The sequence below is a fragment of the Suricata suricatta genome, chromosome 10 (genome assembly GCF_006229205.1).
Source record: "Suricata suricatta isolate VVHF042 chromosome 10, meerkat_22Aug2017_6uvM2_HiC, whole genome shotgun sequence".
Lineage (NCBI taxonomy): Eukaryota > Metazoa > Chordata > Mammalia > Carnivora > Herpestidae > Suricata > Suricata suricatta.
In genome coordinates, this window is record NC_043709.1 from 103,021,745 (window position 1) to 103,027,744 (window position 6,000).

Genomic DNA, 6,000 nt, shown 5'->3' on the forward strand with positions numbered 1-6,000 from the left:
CGCTTCAGGCAACCTACTTGGGATAGTTAGTACCTTGGGCCCTGTTTTCCCAAGCCGGGTTTGGCTTTTCGGCTGTCATTGCTTGCTTTTTTTTTTTTTTTTTTTTTTTTTTTTTAAACTAAGGCTGACAGGGTTTAAATCAGTTCTAGGGATCCATGAGAGAGTTTGGAATGGAAACTGACAGGTAACTCCCCCCCACCCCCCCTTCTGGCTTTTGACAAAAACAAGTACGTTTGTCTCTGGAGTTTGACATTATGAGACAGCCCGACTGTGACTTTTGGTAGAAGGATTCAAATGTCGGATTGGAATTTTACTGGATATCATGACTTCAGTGCAGGTTGTTGGCTTTTTTTTTTTTTTTTTTTTGTACACTGGCCTTTCAATATTTTTATTTTTAGATTTTAGATTTTTCAGCCTTATGTTAACCCCATTAGATCTCTTCCAAAAAGAATGCCCCCATTCCCAAGAAACCGTCTAAAACGTTTAAATGTTGTAACATTTAAAATCATTTGACCACAAAACTTTTCAGTGAGATGTTAAAAATAATTTCCTTCAACGCAAAGCTTTAATTTTGGAGGGGAGATCTTGAACTGTTACTTCTGAAGTTTGAAATGTTCTCTTATCCAGAGGCCCCCTGTATGTTTCTTTTTACCACCCTCTGACTTTTATTGTTAGAATTTGATAGGGTTTTCTTTTTCATTTCATAGAAATGAACATTTTCATTAGTAATTTTTATCTTATAGAAATTTCATTTCTAATGCTGTTCATAAATGTTTTCATGCTTTCTCATAAATATGTCAGAGTGCTGGCTGTGATGATCTGTAAAATGATTTCATCAGTAGTTGGGACTTCTGTACTTATTTTCTGTGTTGGCAGCTGCTTGGTGGTGAAGTACTACCAACTTTGAAAACATTTTAGATTGATATAAATATGAAAGACATTTCTTTTAGCTTCTTTTTTTTTTTTAAGAAGCACTTTATTTATTTATTTTTAATGTTTTATTTATTTTTGATACAGAGAGAGACAGAGCATGAAAGAGGGAGGGGCAGAGAGAGAAGGAGACACAGAACTGGAAGCAGGCTCCAGGCTCTGAGCTGTCAGCACAGAGCCTGACACGGGGCTTGAACCCACGAATGTGAGACCTGACCTGAGCCGAAGCCAGAGGCTTAACCGACTGAGCCACCCAGGCGCCCCCATTTCTTTTAGCTTCTATTTAACTGCATACCCATCAGTATATGTTTATATCTATATTTTAGAGGCTAAATAGTAGATTTTCTTTCTTACCTGAATGTTAGGGGTATGAGAAAAGAATTTCCAGAGCTTAAAAGAGTTTATCTTTTTCTATTCCTAGACTATGAATAAGTAAACGGATGGATTTTTTTTTCCCACCAGTGGTATCAGTTTAGCTGCTGCACTTCCTTTGGTATAAATCACATCATATTTTCCAAAGTGAAAATAATTTTGTTCTTTATCTCAGGGACCAGTACACTTTATGGCTGTAGGGCAAGTTTTGCTGGCTGTTTTTGTAATTCAGTTTTTATCAGGATATAGCTATATGTATTCATTTTGATGTTGTTTGTGGTTGCTTTTGCAGTGCAAGGATAGAATTGAGTGAATAGTGGGACAAAGACTCAAATGGCCTGCAGAGCCTAAAATATGTACTGTCTGGCCCTTACTAGAAAGAGCTTGCTGACTCCTACTTTATTTTATTGAAAATCATGTGTGTGTAATGTAGAAAGTTAAAATGAATCAGAAAAGTGTAAAGAAGAAAGTAAAAATTGTCAGGAATCACACCACTCAGAAGGGTTTGTTTTTGTGATTATTTTTATAGAATCTTTTAGTTGTTTTTGTATAAATGGGGTCATATTGTTCGGTGTTGGTTTGTAATCTGATTTAAAAACTGTCTATTTATATTTATTTATATATTTGTTATTTTAATTAGGCTCTATGCCCAACATGGAGCTCAACTCATTACCCTGAGATTAAGGGTCATGCTCTACCGAGTTAGCCAGCCAGGTGCCCCAAAACTCGGTTATTGTTACATTACTGCTGAATACATTTGTCTTTCTGCATCACAGAGCTCGCTGGAAAGGGTTTGGATGAACCAGGTTTTCCTGATTCGTTTACCAGTTAAGATAAAGATAAAATCAGGAATAATAGATGCTTGCTGGGAGTGGGGGAGGGGGGAGCCCTTAACTATGTACTGGGTAGTTTTCCAGTACTTTACACGTATCTAGTTACTTACCTGCAGTAGCTCTGTAGAGACATGTACTAGTATCCATATTTAAAGATGAGGAAACTGAGGTACAGAGAAATTAACTGCCCAAGCTTATCAGCTAGTTAATCGTGGAGCTGGGATTTAAATCCATGCAGTCTGGTTTGAGAACCCAGGCTCCCAATATGCTACAGAGCCTCTCTGCTCAGTGTAGAAAGTTTAGACAGTCCAGAAGTGTATGATGTAGAAATTCGTTACATGTTTTATTCTAGTTTCACTCTCTCTAGAAACCCACTGTTAATAGTTTGATATAGAGATTGCCACCTCTTTGCTTATGTTTATTCACAAATCTGTCTACATGTGCAGGTTTTTAAAAAACTAATAGACTTCATTGTTTTAGAGCAGTTTGAGGTTTACAGAAATTTGTATGGATAGTATAGAAAGTTCCCATATCACCTACTCTCTATTTTCCCTTATTAATAACATGTATTAATGTGACATATTTGTTACAGTTGCCAATATTGTTATATTGTCATTAATTAAAATCTGATTATAATAGGGTTCCTTTTTATGTTGCAGAGTTGTTTTTAAAAAAGGGATCCAACCAATCATTATTCTACAGTTTGCTTTTCTTGATGATTTTCAAAATACCCTTCTGGACTTTTTAATGCAAATGAACATCATTGATTCACTAATTTTCAGATTAATGACACAAATTTAACAGTCTTCTTGGAATGGAAAAGTTGCTTGGAAGTCATTTCATTTTGTTTTTTTCTTTTTCAGAAGTTTATGTTATAGTGCCAGTTGCTTATCTCTGAAGGAATGCTTACTTTTTGATTGGACATTCTGGCTCCTCCTTGAAGCTGTTAGCTTCTTGGAGGTTTTCTTGCTGTTCTTTGTTGGGAGAGTGATAACACCTCAATCTATTTGTCATTAGCATCCTCTGCTTCACTGAGACAGATACTTCCCCAAGCATCGTTTTTGTTCTTAGCATTCTCTTCCTCTTTCTCAATTTTCAGCACTTATGTTCCTCGAATATAAGCTTTAGCATCTAATTCTCCTTATTCTTTTACTCTTGATTTTACCTAGTCTTACCCTGGAATTTCTTCTGCATCCAAGAGATTCATTGTTCAGAAGAACTGAGTCAAAGTGTAGCAGACATCATCAGATTCTTTACTTTGAGTGTTTTATACTGGGCCAGGACTTGAGGCCATTGAGCTTTTATCTTTTTCTTAGAATCTCTTTCATTGATTCCTGCTGTAATGATTTCCTCGGAGTTCTTGTCCATAACAAAATGGGTGGCGTTAATGAGCAATGACTGATTGATCTATGGGACTACCGGGTTATGAGATGTTTGTGCACAAACAGAAGGATCTTGCTCCTTCTCTTTGGTGCTGCTATAGGAGCCTTTGCACAAAGGGATAGAAGTTAGAAAAAGCTCATAATTCCCACCAATCTAGAGATAAGTTTCTAGAGCATCATCTTCACTGCCACTTCAGTGGCAGTAGTATTTCTGCAAAATCTTGGGGGAATCATGATTCAAATGGATAGCTGAGAAGTTAGACACCTCTGGTTTTTTATCTTGTTTTGTTTCTAATAACATAACCTTTTCAGCTTTTCCTTGTGTTTGGAGTCTGTTTTCCTTATGACTTACTACATTAAGATTCTTAGTCGCTGCCCTGTTTCTATTGTTCTTTTTTTTCCTAGGAGGAAGGTCAAGGCAGTAACTAATACTTTGATGACCTTAGAGAACCATGAATTGTGATAACACTGGCAGTCTTGGCATCATTTCAGATATTTCTTCTGAGGAATTCAGTCATCACTTTCAAAGATATCTTGGCTGCAGTTGCATTGCTGTACGTTAAAATGTACATGTGGAATTCTGCAATACTATATTCACTTTATTCTTTTTTCTTTTTAAATGTTTGTTTATTTTTGAGAGAGGGAGAAAGCATTGAGGAGGGGCAGAGAGAGAGGGAGACAGACAGGATCTGTAGCAGGCTCTGCACTGACAGCAGTGTCTGATATGCGCCTGCAACCCATGAGCTGTGAGATCATGACCTGAGCTGAAGTTGGATTCTTAACCAACTGAGCCACCCAGGCGCTGGTCACTTTATTCTACTATATCATTCTTTATTCTTTTTTTTTTTTGGTAAAATTTTTTAAGCTTATTTTTGAGAGACAGACGAAGCATGAGTGGGAGAGGGGCAGAGAGAGAGATGCAGAAGAGAGACACAGACTCTGAGCTGGAGCTTTACTTCGGGGCTTGAACTCATGAACTGTGAGATCATGACCTGAGCTGAAGTTGGACTCTTTAAAAAAAATTTTTTTTATAGTTTATTTATTAAAAAAAAATTTTTTTTATTGTTTTTTATATATTTTTGAGATACAGAGAGAGACAGCATGAGCAGGGGAGGGTCAGAGAGAGAGGGAGACACAGAATCCGAAGCCGGCTCCAGGCTCTGAGCTAGCTGTCAGCACAGAACCTGATGCGGGGCTTGAACCCACAATTGTGAGATCATGACCTGAGCTGAAGCCGGACGCTTAACCGACTGAGCCACCCAGGGGCCTCTATAGTTTATTTATTTTTGAGAGAGAGAGAGAGAGAGAGAGAGAGAGAGAGAGAGAGAGAGACAGTACGAGTGGGAGGGGGCAGGGAGAGAGGGATACACAGAATTTGAAGGAGGATCCCGGTTCTGAGCTCTCAGCACAGAACTGATGTGGGGTTCGAACCCACAAACCATGTGATCATGACCTGAGCTGAAGTCCAACACTTATCCAACTGAGTGGCTACTCAGGTGCCCCTGAAGTCGTACTCCTAACCAAGTGAGCCACCCAGGTGCCCTACAAATAGCTTTAAAAAAATATTTTTAATGTTTATTTAGTTTTGAGAGAGAGAAAGAGCATGTGTTGGGGAGGGACAGACACACACACACACACACACACACACACACACACACACACAGAATAAGAAGCAGGCTCCATGCTTTGAGCTGTTAGCACACAGCTGGATGCAAGTCTGGAACCCAAGAACTGTGAGATCATGACCTGAACCAAGTTGTGATGCTTAACTGACTGAGCCACCCAAGCACTCCTCTTTTATTTTATTATAGTTTTTTTAAGTAGTCTTCATGACCAGTGCAGAGTCCAATGTGGGGCATGAACTCATAACCCTGAGCTCTGTGCTGGGCTTGTAGACTTCCTAAGATTCCTTCTCCCCTCCCTCTCCCCCTCCTTCTCCCTCCTCCCTTCGCACCTCCCCTGCTCCCTGGCATGTGTTTTCTTCTTAAGTGCTCTCTTTCTCTCAAAAAGAAAAAAGAGCAAACTTGATGAATTGATCAGATTCTACTCCCATAGATCAAAGCTTTGCAGAATATTATCGGAAGATCTACATTCAAGATAGTGTAATTGTAGGAGAACACATCTTTCAATTCTTGAGGAAGGTTGTCAAGATGTTCTGAGTAGCAGTGACCAATTGGTGCCATAAACATCACCAACTCTGCCAGTTTTTTGCTGGGTTTATTTGGTTGCAGTTTAAAAATTTCTACTTGGATTTGTAGTGAATATTCTAATGCTGTAGAAACTTCTCAGTGTAGGACAAGGGGTCTACTTTTTAATTCTGTAACTGCTGCAGGTTGTTGGGCAGCTAGTGTTTGTTTCTGCTGGACCTGTTGGGTGCAGATTGGCTGGTGATAAGCAGCTCTCAGAAAACCCACACCTGACACCAGCCAACCCTGTTCACCTGTGGCTTGGAATCATGCTTCTGGGTGTGACTAGAAATAGAC

The 6,000-nt window shown here is 38.9% G+C and overlaps 1 protein-coding gene and 1 pseudogene across 3 annotated transcripts in view; one reads left to right on the forward strand and one right to left on the reverse strand.

Annotated features, from left to right (window-relative positions):
* The window catches only part of ADIPOR2 (adiponectin receptor 2), a 134,224-nt gene that overhangs the window by 48,201 nt on the left and 80,023 nt on the right, over window positions 1-6,000 (forward strand). The window lies entirely within an intron of this gene.
* Window positions 3,042-6,000, reverse strand: part of LOC115305337 — a 12,213-nt pseudogene continuing 9,254 nt past the window's right edge.